Source organism: Paramormyrops kingsleyae, chromosome 6, assembly GCF_048594095.1.
Source record: "Paramormyrops kingsleyae isolate MSU_618 chromosome 6, PKINGS_0.4, whole genome shotgun sequence".
Lineage (NCBI taxonomy): Eukaryota > Metazoa > Chordata > Actinopteri > Osteoglossiformes > Mormyridae > Paramormyrops > Paramormyrops kingsleyae.
In genome coordinates this window covers 35,559,954-35,578,387 of record NC_132802.1, presented here as the reverse complement: position 1 = coordinate 35,578,387, position 18,434 = coordinate 35,559,954, and the positions used below count along the sequence as shown (strand labels likewise).

The following is an 18,434-nucleotide window of genomic DNA, read 5'->3' as shown; positions in this document are numbered from 1 at the left end:
CAAAAGGTCCAGGCTTCAAATCCCGGACGAGCCCATGTGCAGTGCGGTTAATGAATGGGGATCCCTTAGTTTGTGTGGTAGGCCTTCCCAACCTATCTGCTGGTGAATAGTATCTTATACCACGATAACTAGTGACCAAGATGGAGATAAGCAAAGACAACATTCTATGACAATCGATGCTGTGATACATACTAGTCTAGCTTGTGCTCATTTAACCTCTGCCTGTCACTCCTTCCCTACTGAATGACACAAATGGCATGATTTTCAACTTCACTCGTTTTGCTTTTGTTTCACGTCAATTTCTCTTTACATTTGCAAGTGCATTGTCGTAGTGATTTCAGCAGACAGATACATATTGGCAGAATTTAGCAGACCCACCTTCGGCAATCGATTGTGATCTTCAATGGACATTGACCGTAAAAGAGCAATCTGCTCGATTCTTTGCAAAACCCAACACCTCAAAGATTAAGCTCAAACATAGTGTCCACACATGCAGAAGGACCTTGTGCAGATGAGGCAAGTAACTTCTGGAGGTGATTGCAATCTTCAATGGACATTGATTGTAAATGAGTAATCTCGCAAAACATTTGCAAAACCCGACAGGAAAACGATGAAAGAGAAAACTCTTATCCTGACGTGTAAAATGCATTCTGCAAACTGATGGGGATCTTCAATACACATCGACAGTAAAAGAGCAATCTTCTCAAACATTTGTAAAAGTCGATAAGAAAATGATCTATGGACATTGAGCGTAGAACAGCAATGTTCCTCATGGCACTTCAGCTTTACTAGATGTAACATTCATGTGCTTCTTGCATGACCAAGACTATGGAAAACAGCATATCCAAACCCATCAAAGATAAAAGGAACTGTGCGTTCCTGGTGTCATTTAAAGCATGATTTTCTGACTGTTATGTTGAAAACGTGGGTGTTCAGAAAGGAATGTACACAACTGTGAACAAAAAGTGCACGGTGAGATTTTGTGCTGCCAAGCAAAATCATGAAATTGAAAAACTCTGATTTTTATCCCACACACCGTGTAACAGCTGACAGCATTAGGGGCTTGTTGGTCTAGGGGTATGATTCTCGCTTCGGGTGCGAGAGGTCCCGGGTTCAAATCCCGGACGAGCCCATATGCAGTGCGGTTAATGAACGGGGATCCCTTAGTTTGTGTGGTAGGCTTTCCCAACCTATCTGCTGGTGAATAGTGTCTTATACCACGATAACTAGTGACCAAGATGGAGATAAGCAAAGACAACATTTTATCACAATCGATGCTGTGATACATACTAGTCTAGCTTGTGCTCATTTAACCTCTGCCTGACACTCCTTCCCTACTGAATGACACAAATGGCATGATTTTCAACTTCACTTGTTTTGCTTTTGTTTCACGTCAATTTCTCTTTACATTTGCAAGTGCATTGTCGTAGTGATTTCAGCAGACAGATACATATTGGCAGAATTTAGCAGACCCACCTTCGGCAATCGATTGTGATCTTCAATGGACATTGACCGTAAAAGAGCAATCTGCTCGATTCTTTGCAAAACCCAACACCTCAAAGATTAAGCTCAAACATAGTGTCGACACATGCAGAAGGACCTTGTGCAGATGAGGCAAGTAACTTCTGGAGGTGATTGCAATCTTCAATGGACATTGATTGTAAATGAGTAATCTCGCAAAACATTTGCAAAACCCAACAGGAAAACGATGAAAGACAAAACTCTTATCCTGACATGTAAAATGCATTCTGCAAACTGATGGGGATCTTCAATACACATCGACAGTAAAAGAGCAATCTTCTCAAACATTTGTAAAAGTCGATAAGAAAATGATCTATGGACATTGAGCGTAGAACAGCAATGTTCGTCATGGCACTTCAGCTTTACTAGATGTAACATTCATGTGCTTCTTGCATGACCAAGACTATGGAAAACAGCATATCCAAACCCATCAAAGATAAAAGGAACTGTGCGTTCCTGGTGTCATTTAAAGCATGATTTTCTGACTGATATGTTGAAAACGTGGGTGTTCAGAAAGGAATGTACACAACTGTGAACAAAAAGTGCACGGTGAGATTTTGTGCTGCCAAGCAAAATCATGAAATTGAAAAACTCTGATTTTTATCCCACACACCGTGTAACAGCTGACAGCATTAGGGGCTCGTTGGTCTAGGGGTATGATTCTCGCTTCGGGTGCGAGAGGTCCCGGGTTCAAATCCCGGACGAGCCCATATGCAGTGTGGTTAATGAATGGGGATCCCATAGTTTGTGTGGTAGGCTTTCCCAACCTATCTGCTGGTGAATAGTATCTTATACCACAATAACTAGTGACCAAGATGGAGATAAGCAAAGACAACACTTTATCACAATCGATGCTGTGATACATACTAGTCTAGCTTGTGCTCATTTAACCTCTGCCTGTCACTCCTTCCCTACTGAATGACACAAATGGCATGATTTTCAACTTCACTCGTTTTGCTTTTGTTTCACGTCAATTTCTCTTTACATTTGCAAGTGCATTGTCGTAGTGATTTCAGCAGACAGATACATATTGGCAGAATTTAGCAGACCCACCTTCGGCAATCGATTGTGATCTTCAATGGACATTGACCGTAAAAGAGCAATCTGCTCGATTCTTTGCAAAACCCAACACCTCAAAGATTAAGCTCAAACATAGTGTCCACACATGCAGAAGGACCTTGTGCAGATGAGGCAAGTAACTTCTGGAGGTGATTGCAATCTTCAATGGACATTGATTGTAAATGAGTAATCTCGCAAAACATTTGCAAAACCCGACAGGAAAACGATGAAAGAGAAAACTCTTATCCTGACGTGTAAAATGCATTCTGCAAACTGATGGGGATCTTCAATACACATCGACAGTAAAAGAGCAATCTTCTCAAACATTTGTAAAAGTCGATAAGAAAATGATCTATGGACATTGAGCGTAGAACAGCAATGTTCCTCATGGCACTTCAGCTTTACTAGATGTTACATTCATGTGCTTCTTGCATGACCAAGACTATGGAAAACAGCATATCCAAACCCATCAAAGATAAAAGGAACTGTGCGTTCCTGGTGTCATTTAAAGCATGATTTTCTGACTGTTATGTTGAAAACGTGGGTGTTCAGAAAGGAATGTACACAACTGTGAACAAAAAGTGCACTGTGAGATTTTCTGCAGCCAAGCAAAATCATGAAATTGAAAAACTCTGATTTCTATCCCACACACCGTGTAACAGCTGACAGCATGAGGGGCTCGTTGGTCTAGGGGTATGATTCTCGCTTTGGGTGCGAGAGGTCCCGGGTTCAAATCCCGGACGAGCCCATGTGCAGTGCGGTTAATGAATGGGGATCCCTTAGTTTGTGTGGTAGGCCTTCCCAACCTATCTGCTGGTGAATAGTATCTTATACCACGATAACTAGTGACCAAGATGGAGATAAGCAAAGACAACATTCTATGACAATCGATGCTGTGATACATACTAGTCTAGCTTGTGCTCATTTAACCTCTGCCTGTCACTCCTTCACTACTGAATGACACAAATGGCATAATTTTCAACTTCACTCTTTTTGCTTTTGTTTCACGTCAATTTCTCTTTACATTTGCAAGTGCATTGTCGTAGTGATTTCAGCAGACAGATACATATTGGCAGAATTTAGCAGACCCACCTTCGGCAATCGATTGTGATCTTCAATGGACATTGACCGTAAAAGAGCAATCTGCTCGATTCTTTGCAAAACCCAACACCTCAAAGATTAAGCTCAAACATAGTGTCCACACATGCAGAAGGACCTTGTGCAGATGAGGCAAGTAAGTTCTGGAGGTGATTGCAATCTTCAATGGACATTGATTGTAAATGAGTAATCTCGCAAAACATTTGCAAAACCCGACAGGAAAACGATGAAAGAGAAAACTCTTATCCTGACGTGTAAAATGCATTCTGCAAAATGATGGGGATCTTCAATACACATCGACAGTAAAAGAGCAATCTTCTCAAACGTTTGTAAAAGTCGATAAGAAAATGATCTATGGACATTGAGCGTAGAACAGCAATGTTCCTCATGGCACTTCAGCTTTATTAGATGTAACATTCATGTGCTTCTTGCATGACCAAGACTATGGAAAACAGCATATCCAAACCCATCAAAGATAAAAGGAACTGTGCGTTCCTGGTGTCATTTAAAGCATGATTTTCTGACTGTTATGTTGAAAACGTGGGTGTTCAGAAAGGAATGTACACAACTGTGAACAAAAAGTGCACGGTGAGATTTTCTGCTGCCAAGCAAAATCATGAAATTGAAAAACTCTGATTTTTATCCCACACACCGTGTAACAGCCGACAGCATGAGGGGCTCGTTGGTCTAGGGGTATGATTCTCGCTTCGGGTGCGAGAGGTCCCGCGTTCAAATCCCGGACGAGCCCATATGCAGTGCAGTCAATGAATGGGGATCCCTTAGTTTGTGTGGTAGGCTTTCCCAACCTATCTGCTGGTGAATAGTATCTTATACCACGATAACTAGTGACCAAGATGTAGATAAGGAAAGACAACATTCTATGACAATCGATACTGTGATACATACTAGTCTAGCTTGTGCTCATTTAACCTCTGCCTGTCACTCCTTCACTACTGAATGACACAAATGGCATGATTTTCAACTTCACTCTTTTTGCTTTTGTTTCACGTCAATTTCTCTTTACATTTGCAAGTGCATTGTCGTAGTGATTTCAGCAGACAGATACATATTGGCAGAATTTAGCAGACCCACCTTCGGCAATCGATTGTGATCTTCAATGGACATTGACCGTAAAAGAGCAATCTGCTCGATTCTTTGCAAAACCCAACACCTCAAAGATTAAGCTCAAACATAGTGTCCACACATGCAGAAGGACCTTGTGCAGATGAGGCAAGTAACTTCTGGAGGTGATTGCAATCTTCAATGGACATTGATTGTAAATGAATAATCTCGCAAAACATTTGCAAAACCCGACAGGAAAACGATGAAAGAGAAAACTCTTATCCTGACGTGTAAAATGCATTCTGCAAACTGATGGGGATCTTCAATACACATCGACAGTAAAAGAGCAATCTTCTCAAACATTTGTAAAAGTCGATAAGAAAATGATCTATGGACATTGAGCGTAGAACAGCAATGTTCCTCATGGCACTTCAGCTTTACTAGATGTAACATTCATGTGCTTCTTGCATGACCAAGACTATGGAAAACAGCATATCCAAACCCATCAAAGATAAAAGGAACTGTGCGTTCCTGGTGTCATTTAAAGCATGATTTTCTGACTGTTATGTTGAAAACGTGGGTGTTCAGAAAGGAATGTACACAACTGTGAACAAAAAGTGCACGGTGAGATTTTGTGCTGCCAAGCAAAATCATGAAATTGAAAAACTCTGATTTTTATCCCACACACCGTGTAACAGCTGACAGCATTAGGGGCTTGTTGGTCTAGGGGTATGATTCTCGCTTCGGGTGCGAGAGGTCCCGGGTTCAAATCCCGGACGAGCCCATATGCAGTGCGGTTAATGAACGGGGATCCCTTAGTTTGTGTGGTAGGCCTTCCCAACCTATCTGCTGGTGAATAGTATCTTATACCACGATAACTAGTGACCAAGATGGAGATAAGCAAAGACAACATTCTATGACAATCGATGCTGTGATACATACTAGTCTAGCTTGTGCTCATTTAACCTCTGCCTGTCACTCCTTCACTACTGAATGACACAAATGGCATGATTTTCAACTTCACTCTTTTTGCTTTTGTTTCACGTCAATTTCTCTTTACATTTGCAAGTGCATTGTCGTAGTGATTTCAGCAGACAGATACATATTGGCAGAATTTAGCAGACCCACCTTCGGCAATCGATTGTGATCTTCAATGGACATTGACCGTAAAAGAGCAATCTGCTCGATTCTTTGCAAAACCCAACACCTCAAAGATTAAGCTCAAACATAGTGTCCACACATGCAGAAGGACCTTGTGCAGATGAGGCAAGTAAGTTCTGGAGGTGATTGCAATCTTCAATGGACATTGATTGTAAATGAGTAATCTCGCAAAACATTTGCAAAACCCGACAGGAAAACGATGAAAGAGAAAACTCTTATCCTGACGTGTAAAATGCATTCTGCAAAATGATGGGGATCTTCAATACACATCGACAGTAAAAGAGCAATCTTCTCAAACGTTTGTAAAAGTCGATAAGAAAATGATCTATGGACATTGAGCGTAGAACAGCAATGTTCCTCATGGCACTTCAGCTTTACTAGATGTAACATTCATGTGCTTCTTGCATGACCAAGACTATGGAAAACAGCATATCCAAACCCATCAAAGATAAAAGGAACTGTGCGTTCCTGGTGTCATTTAAAGCATGATTTTCTGACTGTTATGTTGAAAACGTGGGTGTTCAGAAAGGAATGTACACAACTGTGAACAAAAAGTGCACTGTGAGATTTTCTGCTGCCAAGCAAAATCATGAAATTGAAAAACTCTGATTTCAATCCCACACACCGTGTAACAGCTGACAGCATGAGGGGCTCGTTGGTCTAGGGGTATGATTCTCGCTTTGGGTGCGAGAGGTCCCGGGTTCAAATCCCGGACGAGCCCATGTGCAGTGCGGTTAATGAATGGGGATCCCTTAGTTTGTGTGGTAGGCCTTCCCAACCTATCTGCTGGTGAATAGTATCTTATACCACGATAACTAGTGACCAAGATGGAGATAAGCAAAGACAACATTCTATGACAATCGATGCTGTGATACATACTAGTCTAGCTTGTGCTCATTTAACCTCTGCCTGTCACTCCTTCCCTACTGAATGACACAAACAGCATGATTTTCAACTTCACTCTTTTTGCTTTTGTTTCACGTCAATCTCTGTTTACATTTGCAAGTGCATTGTCGTAGTGATTTCAGCAGACAGATACATATTGGCAGAATTTAGCAGACCCACCTTCGGCAATCGATTGTGATCTTCAATGGACATTGACCGTAAAAGAGCAATCTGCTCGATTCTTTGCAAAACCCAACACCTCAAAGATTAAGCTCAAACATAGTGTCGACACATGCAGAAGGACCTTGTGCAGATGAGGCAAGTAACTTCTGGAGGTGATTGCAATCTTCAATGGACATTGATTGTAAATGAGTAATCTCGCAAAACATTTGCAAAACCCGACAGGAAAACGATGAAAGAGAAAACTCTTATCCTGACGTGTAAAATGCATTCTGCAAACTGATGGGGATCTTCAATACACATCGACAGTAAAACAGCAATCTTCTCAAACATTTGTAAAAGTCGATAAGAAAATGATCTATGGACATTGAGCGTAGAACAGCAATGTTCCTCATGGCACTTCAGCTTTACTAGATGTAACATTCATGTGCTTCTGGCATGACCAAGACTATGGAAAACAGCATATCCAAACCCATCAAAGATAAAAGGAACTGTGCGTTCCGGGTGTCATTTAAAGCATGATTTTCTGACTGTTATGTTGAAAACGTGGGTGTTCAGAAAGGAATGTACACAACTGTGAACAAAAAGTGCACGGTGAGATTTTCTGCTGCCAAGCAAAATCATGAAATTGAAAAACTCTGATTTCTATCCCACACACCGTGTAACAGCAGACAGCATGAGGGGCTCGTTGGTCTAGGGGTCTGATTCTCGCTTTGGGTGTGAGAGGTCCCGGGTTCAAATCCCGGACGAGCCCATGTGCAGTGCGGTTAATGAATGGGGATCCCTTAGTTTGTGTGGTAGGCTTTCCCAACCTATCTGCTGGTGAATAGTATCTTATACCACGATAACTAGTGACCAAGATGGAGATAAGCAAAGACAACATTCTATGACAATCGATGCTGTGATACATACTAGTCTAGCTTGTGCTCATTTAACCTCTGCCTGTCACTCCTTCCCTACTGAATGACACAAATGGCATGATTTTCAACTTCACTCGTTTTGCTTTTGTTTCACGTCAATTTCTCTTTACATTTGCAAGTGCATTGTCGTAGTGATTTCAGCAGACAGATACATATTGGCAGAATTTAGCAGACCCACCTTCGGCAATCGATTGTGATCTTCAATGGACATTGACCGTAAAAGAGCAATCTGCTCGATTCTTTGCAAAACCCAACACCTCAAAGATTAAGCTCAAACATAGTGTCCACACATGCAGAAGGACCTTGTGCAGATGAGGCAAGTAACTTCTGGAGGTGATTGCAATCTTCAATGGACATTGATTGTAAATGAGTAATCTCGCAAAACATTTGCAAAACCCGACAGGAAAACGATGAAAGAGAAAACTCTTATCCTGACGTGTAAAATGCATTCTGCAAACTGATGGGGATCTTCAATACACATCGACAGTAAAAGAGCAATCTTCTCAAACATTTGTAAAAGTCGATAAGAAAATGATCTATGGACATTGAGCGTAGAACAGCAATGTTCGTCATGGCACTTCAGCTTTACTAGATGTAACATTCATGTGCTTCTTGCATGACCAAGACTATGGAAAACAGCATATCCAAACCCATCAAAGATAAAAGGAACTGTGCGTTCCTGGTGTCATTTAAAGCATGATTTTCTGACTGTTATGTTGAAAACGTGGGTGTTCAGAAAGGAATGTACACAACTGTGAACAAAAAGTGCACGGTGAGATTTTGTGCTGCCAAGCAAAATCATGAAATTGAAAAACTCTGATTTCAATCCCACACACCGTGTAACAGCTGAAAGCATGAGGGGCTCGTTGGTCTAGGGGTATGATTCTCGCTTTGGGTGCAAAAGGTCCCGGCTTCAAATCCCGGACGAGCCCATGTGCAGTGCGGTTAATGAATGGGGATCCCTTAGTTTGTGTGGTAGGCTTTCCCAACCTATCTGCTGGTGAATAGTATCTTATACCACGATAACTAGTGACCAAGATGGAGATAAGCAAAGACAACATTCTATGACAATCGATGCTGTGATACATACTAGTCTAGCTTGTGCTCATTTAACCTCTGCCTGTCACTCCTTCACTACTGAATGACACAAATGGCATGATTTTCAACTTCACTCTTTTTGCTTTTGTTTCACGTCAATTTCTCTTTACATTTGCAAGTGCATTGTCGTAGTGATTTCAGCAGACAGATACATATTGGCAGAATTTAGCAGACCCACCTTCGGCAATCGATTGTGATCTTCAATGGACATTGACCGTAAAAGAGCAATCTGCTCGATTCTTTGCAAAACCCAACACCTCAAAGATTAAGCTCAAACATAGTGTCCACACATGCAGAAGGACCTTGTGCAGATGAGGCAAGTAAGTTCTGGAGGTGATTGCAATCTTCAATGGACATTGATTGTAAATGAGTAATCTCGCAAAACATTTGCAAAACCCGACAGGAAAACGATGAAAGAGAAAACTCTTATCCTGACGTGTAAAATGCATTCTGCAAAATGATGGGGATCTTCAATACACATCGACAGTAAAAGAGCAATCTTCTCAAACGTTTGTAAAAGTCGATAAGAAAATGATCTATGGACATTGAGCGTAGAACAGCAATGTTCCTCATGGCACTTCAGCTTTATTAGATGTAACATTCATGTGCTTCTTGCATGACCAAGACTATGGAAAACAGCATATCCAAACCCATCAAAGATAAAAGGAACTGTGCGTTCCTGGTGTCATTTAAAGCATGATTTTCTGACTGTTATGTTGAAAACGTGGGTGTTCAGAAAGGAATGTACACAACTGTGAACAAAAAGTGCACGGTGAGATTTTCTGCTGCCAAGCAAAATCATGAAATTGAAAAACTCTGATTTTTATCCCACACACCGTGTAACAGCTGACAGCATGAGGGGCTCGTTGGTCTAGGGGTATGATTCTCGCTTCGGGTGCGAGAGGTCCCGCGTTCAAATCCCGGACGAGCCCATATGCAGTGCAGTCAATGAATGGGGATCCCTTAGTTTGTGTGGTAGGCTTTCCCAACCTATCTGCTGGTGAATAGTATCTTATACCACGATAACTAGTGACCAAGATGTAGATAAGGAAAGACAACATTCTATGACAATCGATACTGTGATACATACTAGTCTAGCTTGTGCTCATTTAACCTCTGCCTGTCACTCCTTCACTACTGAATGACACAAATGGCATGATTTTCAACTTCACTCTTTTTGCTTTTGTTTCACGTCAATTTCTCTTTACATTTGCAAGTGCATTGTCGTAGTGATTTCAGCAGACAGATACATATTGGCAGAATTTAGCAGACCCACCTTCGGCAATCGATTGTGATCTTCAATGGACATTGACCGTAAAAGAGCAATCTGCTCGATTCTTTGCAAAACCCAACACCTCAAAGATTATGCTCAAACATAGTGTCGACACATGCAGAAGGACCTTGTGCAGATGAGGCAAGTAACTTCTGGAGGTGATTGCAATCTTCAATGGACATTGATTGTAAATGAGTAATCTCGCAAAACATTTGCAAAACCCGACAGGAAAACGATGAAAGAGAAAACTCTTATCCTGACGTGTAAAATGCATTCTGCAAACTGATGGGGATCTTCAATACACATCGACAGTAAAACAGCAATCTTCTCAAACATTTGTAAAAGTCGATAAGAAAATGATCTATGGACATTGAGCGTAGAACAGCAATGTTCCTCATGGCACTTCAGCTTTACTAGATGTAACATTCATGTGCTTCTGGCATGACCAAGACTATGGAAAACAGCATATCCAAACCCATCAAAGATAAAAGGAACTGTGCGTTCCGGGTGTCATTTAAAGCATGATTTTCTGACTGTTATGTTGAAAACGTGGGTGTTCAGAAAGGAATGTACACAACTGTGAACAAAAAGTGCACGGTGAGATTTTCTGCTGCCAAGCAAAATCATGAAATTGAAAAACTCTGATTTTTATACCACACACCGTGTAACAGCTGTCAGCATGAGGGGCTCGTTGGTTTAGGGGTATGATTCTCGCTTTGGGTGCGAGAGGTCCCGGGTTCAAATCCCGGACGAGCCCATATGCAGTGCGGTTAATGAATGGGGATCCCTTAGTTTGTGTGGTAGGCTTTCCCAACCTATCTGCTGGTGAATAGTATCTTATACCACGATAACTAGTGACGAAGATAAGCAAAGACAACATTCTATGACAATCGATGCTGTGATACATACTAGTCTAGCTTGTGCTAATTTAACCTCTGCCTGTCACTCCTTCCCTACTGAATGACACAAATGGCATTTTTTTCAACTTCACTCGTTTTGCTTTTGTTTCACGTCAATTTCTCTTTACATTTGCAAGTGCATTGTCGTAGTGATTTCAGCAGACAGATACATATTGGCAGAATTTAGCAGACCCACCTTCGGCAATCGATTGTGATCTTCAATGGACATTGACCGTAAAAGAGCAATCTGCTCGATTCTTTGCAAAACCCAACACCTCAAAGATTAAGCTCAAACATAGTGTCGACACATGCAGAAGGACCTTGTGCAGATGAGGCAAGTAACTTCTGGAGGTGATTGCAATCTTCAATGGACATTGATTGTAAATGAGTAATCTCGCAAAACATTTGCAAAACCCGACAGGAAAACGATGAAAGAGAAAACTCTTATCCTGACGTGTAAAATGCATTCTGCAAACTGATGGGGATCTTCAATACACATCGACAGTAAAACAGCAATCTTCTCAAACATTTGTAAAAGTCGATAAGAAAATGATCTATGGATATTGAGCGTAGAACAGCAATGTTCCTCATGGCACTTCAGCTTTACTAGATGTAACATTCATGTGCTTCTGGCATGACCAAGACTATGGAAAACAGCATATCCAAACCCATTAAAGATAAAAGGAACTGTGCGTTCCGGGTGTCATTTAAAGCATGATTTTCTGACTGTTATGTTGAAAACGTGGGTGTTCAGAAAGGAATGTACACAACTGTGAACAAAAAGTGCACGGTGAGATTTTCTGCTGCCAAGCAAAATCATGAAATTGAAAAACTCTGATTTTTATACCACACACCGTGTAACAGCTGACAGCATGAGGGGCTCGTTGGTCTAGGGGTATGATTCTCGCTTTGGGTGCGAGAGGTCCCGGGTTCAAATCCCGGACAAGCCCATATGCAGTGCGGTTAATGAATGGGGATCCCTTAGTTTGTGTGGTAGGCTTTCCCAACCTATCTGCTGGTGAATAGTATCTTATACCACGATAACTAGTGACGAAGATAAGCAAAGACAACATTCTATGACAATCGATGCTGTGATACATACTAGTCTAGCTTGTGCTCATTTAACCTCTGCCTGTCACTCCTTCCCTACTGAATGACACAAATGGCATGATTTTCAACTTCACTCTTTTTGCTTTTGTTTCACGTCAATCTCTGTTTACATTTGCAAGTGCATTGTCGTAGTGATTTCAGCAGACAGATACATATTGGCAGAATTTAGCAGACCCACCTTCGGCAATCGATTGTGATCTTCAATGGACATTGACCGTAAAAGAGCAATCTGCTCGATTCTTTGCAAAACCCAACACCTCAAAGATTAAGCTCAAACATAGTGTCCACACATGCAGAAGGACCTTGTGCAGATGAGGCAAGTAACTTCTGGAGGTGATTGCAATCTTCAATGGACATTGATTGTAAATGAGTAATCTCGCAAAACATTTGCAAAACCCGACAGGAAAACGATGAAAGAGAAAACTCTTATCCTGACGTGTAAAATGCATTCTGCAAACTGATGGGGATCTTCAATACACATCGACAGTAAAAGAGCAATCTTCTCAAACATTTGTAAAAGTCGATAAGAAAATGATCTATGGACATTGAGCGTAGAACAGCAATGTTCGTCATGGCACTTCAGCTTTACTAGATGTAACATTCATGTGATTCTTCCATGACCAAGACTATGGAAAACAGCATATCCAAACCCATCAAAGATAAAAGGAACTGTGCGTTCCTGGTGTCATTTAAAGCATGATTTTCTGACTGTTATGTTGAAAACGTGGGTGTTCAGAAAGGAATGTACACAACTGTGAACAAAAAGTGCACGGTGAGATTTTGTGCTGCCAAGCAAAATCATGAAATTGAAAAACTCTGATTTTTATCCCACACACCGTGTAACAGCTGACAGCATTAGGGGCTCGTTGGTCTAGGGGTATGATTCTCGCTTCGGGTGCGAGAGGTCCCGGGTTCAAATCCCAGACGAGCCCATATGCAGTGCGGTTAATGAATGGGGATCCCTTAGTTTGTGTGGTAGGCTTTCCCAACCTATCTGCTGGTGAATAGTATCTTATACCATGATAACTAGTGACCAAGATGGAGATAAGCAAAGACAACATTTTATCACAATCGATGCTGTGATACATACTAGTCTAGCTTGTGCTCATTTAACCTCTGCCTGTCACTCCTTCCCTACTGAATGACACAAATGGCATTTTTTTCAACTTCACTCGTTTTGCTTTTGTTTCACGTCAATTTCTCTTTACATTTGCAAGTGCATTGTCGTAGTGATTTCAGCAGACAGATACATATTGGCAGAATTTAGCAGACCCACCTTCGGCAATCGATTGTGATCTTCAATGGACATTGACCGTAAAAGAGCAATCTGCTCGATTCTTTGCAAAACCCAACACCTCAAAGATTAAGCTCAAACATAGTGTCCACACATGCAGAAGGACCTTGTGCAGATGAGGCAAGTAACTTCTGGAGGTGATTGCAATCTTCAATGGACATTGATTGTAAATGAGTAATCTCGCAAAACATTTGCAAAACCCGACAGGAAAACGATGAAAGAGAAAACTCTTATCCTGACGTGTAAAATGCATTCTGCAAACTGATGGGGATCTTCAATACACATCGACAGTAAAAGAGCAATCTTCTCAAACATTTGTAAAAGTCGATAAGAAAATGATCTATGGACATTGAGCGTAGAACAGCAATGTTCGTCATGGCACTTCAGCTTTACTAGATGTAACATTCATGTGATTCTTCCATGACCAAGACTATGGAAAACAGCATATCCAAACCCATCAAAGATAAAAGGAACTGTGCGTTCCTGGTGTCATTTAAAGCATGATTTTCTGACTGTTATGTTGAAAACGTGGGTGTTCAGAAAGGAATGTACACAACTGTGAACAAAAAGTGCACGGTGAGATTTTGTGCTGCCAAGCAAAATCATGAAATTGAAAAACTCTGATTTTTATCCCACACACCGTGTAACAGCTGACAGCATTAGGGGCTCGTTGGTCTAGGGGTATGATTCTCGCTTCGGGTGCGAGAGGTCCCGGGTTCAAATCCCGGACGAGCCCATATGCAGTGCGGTTAATGAATGGGGATCCCTTAGTTTGTGTGGTAGGCTTTCCCAACCTATCTGCTGGTGAATAGTATCTTATACCACGATAACTAGTGACCAAGATGGAGATAAGCAAAGACAACATTTTATCACAATCGATGCTGTGATACATACTAGTCTAGCTTGTGCTCATTTAACCTCTGCCTGTCACTCCTTCCCTACTGAATGACACAAATGGCATGATTTTCAACTTCACTCTTTTTGCTTTTGTTTCACGTCAATCTCTGTTTACATTTGCAAGTGCATTGTCGTAGTGATTTCAGCAGACAGATACATATTGGCAGAATTTAGCAGACCCACCTTCGGCAATCGATTGTGATCTTCAATGGACATTGACCGTAAAAGAGCAATCTGCTCGATTCTTTGCAAAACCCAACACCTCAAAGATTAAGCTCAAACATAGTGTCGACACATGCAGAAGGACCTTGTGCAGATGAGGCAAGTAACTTCTGGAGGTGATTGCAATCTTCAATGGACATTGATTGTAAATGAGTAATCTCGCAAAACATTTGCAAAACCCGACAGGAAAACGATGAAAGAGAAAACTCTTATCCTGACGTGTAAAATGCATTCTGCAAACTGATGGGGATCTTCAATACACATCGACAGTAAAACAGCAATCTTCTCAAACATTTGTAAAAGTCGATAAGAAAATGATCTATGGACATTGAGCGTAGAACAGCAATGTTCCTCATGGCACTTCAGCTTTACTAGATGTAACATTCATGTGCTTCTTGCATGACCAAGACTATGGAAAACAGCATATCCAAACCCATCAAAGATAAAAGGAACTGTGCGTTCCGGGTGTCATTTAAAGCATGATTTTCTGACTGTTATGTTGAAAACGTGGGTGTTCAGAAAGGAATGTACACAACTGTGAACAAAAAGTGCACGGTGAGATTTTCTGCTGCCAAGCAAAATCATGAAATTGAAAAACTCTGATTTTTATACCACACACCGTGTAACAGCTGTCAGCATGAGGGGCTCGTTGGTTTAGGGGTATGATTCTCGCTTTGGGTGCGAGAGGTCCCGGGTTCAAATCCCCGACGAGCCCATATGCAGTGCGGTTAATGAATGGGGATCCCTTAGTTTGTGTGGTAGGCTTTCCCAACCTATCTGCTGGTGAATAGTATCTTATACCACGATAACTAGTGACCAAGATGAAGATAAGCAAAGACAACATTCTATGACAATTGATGCTGTGATACATACTAGTCTAGCTTGTGCTCATTTAACCTCTGCCTGTCACTCCTTCCCTACTGAATGACACAAATGGCATGATTTTCAACTTCACTCTTTTTGCTTTTGTTTCACGTCAATTTCTCTTTACATTTGCAAGTGCATTGTCGTAGTGATTTCAGCAGACAGATACATATTGGCAGAATTTAGCAGACCCACCTTCGGCAATCGATTGTGATCTTCAATGGACATTGACCGTAAAAGAGCAATCTGCTCGATTCTTTGCAAAACCCAACACCTCAAAGATTAAGCTCAAACATAGTGTCCACAAATGCAGAAGGACCTTGCGCAGATGAGGCAAGTAACTTCTGGAGGTGATTGCAATCTTCAGTGGACATTGATTGTAAATGACTAATCTCGCAAAACATTTGCAAAACCCGACAGGAAAACGATGAAAGAGAAAACTCTTATCCTGACGTGTAAAATGCATTCTGCAAACTGATGGGGATCTTCAATACACATCGACAGTAAAACAGCAATCTTCTCAAACATTTGTAAAAGTCGATAAGAAAATGATCTATGGACATTGAGCGTAGAACAGCAATGTTCCTCATGGCACTTCAGCTTTACTAGATGTAACATTCATGTGCTTCTTGCATGACCAAGACTATGGAAAACAGCATATCCAAACCCATCAAAGATAAAAGGAATTGTGCGTTCCTGGTGTCATTTAAAGCATGATTTTCTGACTGTTATGTTGAAAACGTGGGTATTCAGAAAGGAATGTACACAACTGTGAACAAAAAGTGCACGGTGAGATTTTGTGCTACCAAGCAAAATCATGAAATTGAAAAACTCTGATTTTTATCCCACACACTGTGTAACAGCTGACAGCATGAGGGGCTCGTTGGTCTAGGGGTATGATTTTCGCTTCGGGTGCGAGAGGTCCCGGGTTCAAATCCCGGATGAGCCCATATGCAGTGCGGTTAATGAATGGGGATCCCTTAGTTTGTGTGGTAGGCTTTCCCAACCTATCTGCTGGTGAATAGTATCTTATACCACAATAACTAGTGAACAAGATGAAGATAAGCAAAGACAACAATCGATGCTGTGATACATACTAGTCTAGCTTGTGCTCATTTAACCTCTGCCTGTCACTCCTTCCCTACTGAATGAGACAAATTGCATGATTTTCAACTTCACTCTTTTTGCTTTTGTTTCACGTCAATCTCTCTTTACATTTGCAAGTGCATTGTCGTAGTGATTTCAGCAGACAGATACATATTGGCAGAATTTAGCAGACCCACCTTCGGCAATCGATTGTGATCTTCAATGGACATTGACCGTAAAAGAGCAATCTGCTCGATTCTTTGCAAAACCCAACACCTCAAAGATTAAGCTCAAACATAGTGTCCACACAAGCAGAAGGACCTTGTGCAGACGAGGCAAGTAACTTCTGGAGGTGATTACAATCTTCAATGGACATTGATTGTAAATGAGTAATCTCGCAAAACATTTGCAAAACCCAACAGGAAAACGATGAAAGAGAAAACTCTTATCCTGACGTGTAAAATGCATTCTGCAAACTGATGGGGATCTTCAATACACATCGACAGTAAAAGAGCAATCTTCTCAAACATTTGTAAAAGTCGATAAGAAAATGATCTATGGACATTGAGCGTAGAACAGCAATGTTCCTCATGGCACTTCAGCTTTACTAGATGTAACATTCATGTGCTTCTTGCATGACCAAGACTATGGAAAACAGCATATCCAAACCCATCAAAGATAAAAGGAACTGTGCGTTCCTGGTGTCATTTAAAGCATGATTTTCTGACTGTTATGTTGAAAACGTGGGTGTTCAGAAAGGAATGTACACAACTGTGAACAAAAAGTGCACGGTGAGATTTTGTGCTGCCAAGCAAAATCATGAAATTGAAAAACTCTGATTTTTATCCCACACACCGTGTAACAGCTGACAGCATGAGGGGCTCGTTGGTCTAGGGGTATGATTCTCGCTTCGGGTGCGAGAGGTCCCGGGTTCAAATCCCGGACGAGCCCATATGCAGTGCGGTTAATGAATGGGGATCCCTTAGTTTGTGTGGTAGGCTTTCCCAACCTATCTGCTGGTGAATGGTATCTTATACCACGATAACTAGTGACCAAGATGGAGATAAGCAAAGACAACATTCTATGACAATCGATGCTGTGATACATACTAGTCTAGCTTGTGCTCATTTAACCTCTGCCTGTCACTCCTTCCCTACTGAATGAGACAAATTGCATGATTTTGAACTTCACTCTTTTTGCTTTTGTTTCACGTCAATCTCTCTTTACATTTGCAAGTGCATTGTCGTAGTGATTTCAGCAGACAGATACATATTGGCAGAATTTAGCAGACCCACCTTCGGCAATCGATTGTGATCTTCAATGGACATTGACCGTAAAAGAGCAATCTGCTCGATTCTTTGCAAAACCCAACACCTCAAAGATTAAGCTCAAACATAGTGTCCACACATGCAGAAGGACCTTGTGCAGACGAGGCAAGTAACTTCTGGAGGTGATTACAATCTTCAATGGACATTGATTGTAAATGAGTAATCTCGCAAAACATTTGCAAAACCCGACAGGAAAACGATGAAAGAGAAAACTCTTATCCTGACGTGTAAAATGCATTCTGCAAACTGATGGGGATCTTCAATACACATCGACAGTAAAAGAGCAATCTTCTCAAACATTTGTAAAAGTCGATAAGAAAATGATCTATGGATATTGAGCGTAGAACAGCAATGTTCCTCATGGCACTTCAGCTTTACTAGATGTAACATTCATGTGCTTCTTGCATGACCAAGACTATGGAAAACAGCATATCCAAACCCATCAAAGATAAAAGGAACTGTGCGTTCCTGCTGTCA

At 41.2% G+C, this 18,434-nt stretch overlaps 15 non-coding genes across 15 annotated transcripts; all 15 read left to right on the top strand.

Annotated features, from left to right (window-relative positions):
• The first annotated feature begins 1,060 nt into the window (after window positions 1–1,060).
• trnap-cgg (transfer RNA proline (anticodon CGG)) lies at window positions 1,061–1,132 on the top strand. The gene has a single exon. It is a non-coding gene; the product is annotated as a tRNA-Pro (tRNA).
• Window positions 1,133–2,158: 1,026 nt separating this feature from the next.
• trnap-cgg (transfer RNA proline (anticodon CGG)) lies at window positions 2,159–2,230 on the top strand. The gene has a single exon. It is a non-coding gene; the product is annotated as a tRNA-Pro (tRNA).
• A 1,026-nt stretch (window positions 2,231–3,256) lies between these two features.
• trnap-ugg (transfer RNA proline (anticodon UGG)) lies at window positions 3,257–3,328 on the top strand. The gene has a single exon. It is a non-coding gene; the product is annotated as a tRNA-Pro (tRNA).
• A 1,026-nt stretch (window positions 3,329–4,354) lies between these two features.
• On the top strand, window positions 4,355–4,426 carry trnap-cgg (transfer RNA proline (anticodon CGG)). The gene has a single exon. It is a non-coding gene; the product is annotated as a tRNA-Pro (tRNA).
• Window positions 4,427–5,452: 1,026 nt separating this feature from the next.
• On the top strand, window positions 5,453–5,524 carry trnap-cgg (transfer RNA proline (anticodon CGG)). Its single transcript has one exon. It is a non-coding gene; the product is annotated as a tRNA-Pro (tRNA).
• A 1,026-nt stretch (window positions 5,525–6,550) lies between these two features.
• On the top strand, window positions 6,551–6,622 carry trnap-ugg (transfer RNA proline (anticodon UGG)). Its single transcript has one exon. It is a non-coding gene; the product is annotated as a tRNA-Pro (tRNA).
• A 1,026-nt stretch (window positions 6,623–7,648) lies between these two features.
• trnap-ugg (transfer RNA proline (anticodon UGG)) lies at window positions 7,649–7,720 on the top strand. Its single transcript has one exon. It is a non-coding gene; the product is annotated as a tRNA-Pro (tRNA).
• Window positions 7,721–9,844: 2,124 nt separating this feature from the next.
• On the top strand, window positions 9,845–9,916 carry trnap-cgg (transfer RNA proline (anticodon CGG)). The gene has a single exon. It is a non-coding gene; the product is annotated as a tRNA-Pro (tRNA).
• Window positions 9,917–10,942: 1,026 nt separating this feature from the next.
• trnap-ugg (transfer RNA proline (anticodon UGG)) lies at window positions 10,943–11,014 on the top strand. The gene has a single exon. It is a non-coding gene; the product is annotated as a tRNA-Pro (tRNA).
• Window positions 11,015–12,034: 1,020 nt separating this feature from the next.
• On the top strand, window positions 12,035–12,106 carry trnap-ugg (transfer RNA proline (anticodon UGG)). Its single transcript has one exon. It is a non-coding gene; the product is annotated as a tRNA-Pro (tRNA).
• Window positions 12,107–13,126: 1,020 nt separating this feature from the next.
• trnap-cgg (transfer RNA proline (anticodon CGG)) lies at window positions 13,127–13,198 on the top strand. Its single transcript has one exon. It is a non-coding gene; the product is annotated as a tRNA-Pro (tRNA).
• Window positions 13,199–14,224: 1,026 nt separating this feature from the next.
• Window positions 14,225–14,296, top strand: trnap-cgg (transfer RNA proline (anticodon CGG)). Its single transcript has one exon. It is a non-coding gene; the product is annotated as a tRNA-Pro (tRNA).
• Window positions 14,297–15,322: 1,026 nt separating this feature from the next.
• On the top strand, window positions 15,323–15,394 carry trnap-ugg (transfer RNA proline (anticodon UGG)). Its single transcript has one exon. It is a non-coding gene; the product is annotated as a tRNA-Pro (tRNA).
• Window positions 15,395–16,420: 1,026 nt separating this feature from the next.
• On the top strand, window positions 16,421–16,492 carry trnap-cgg (transfer RNA proline (anticodon CGG)). Its single transcript has one exon. It is a non-coding gene; the product is annotated as a tRNA-Pro (tRNA).
• Window positions 16,493–17,508: 1,016 nt separating this feature from the next.
• On the top strand, window positions 17,509–17,580 carry trnap-cgg (transfer RNA proline (anticodon CGG)). Its single transcript has one exon. It is a non-coding gene; the product is annotated as a tRNA-Pro (tRNA).
• Window positions 17,581–18,434: the final 854 nt, after the last annotated feature.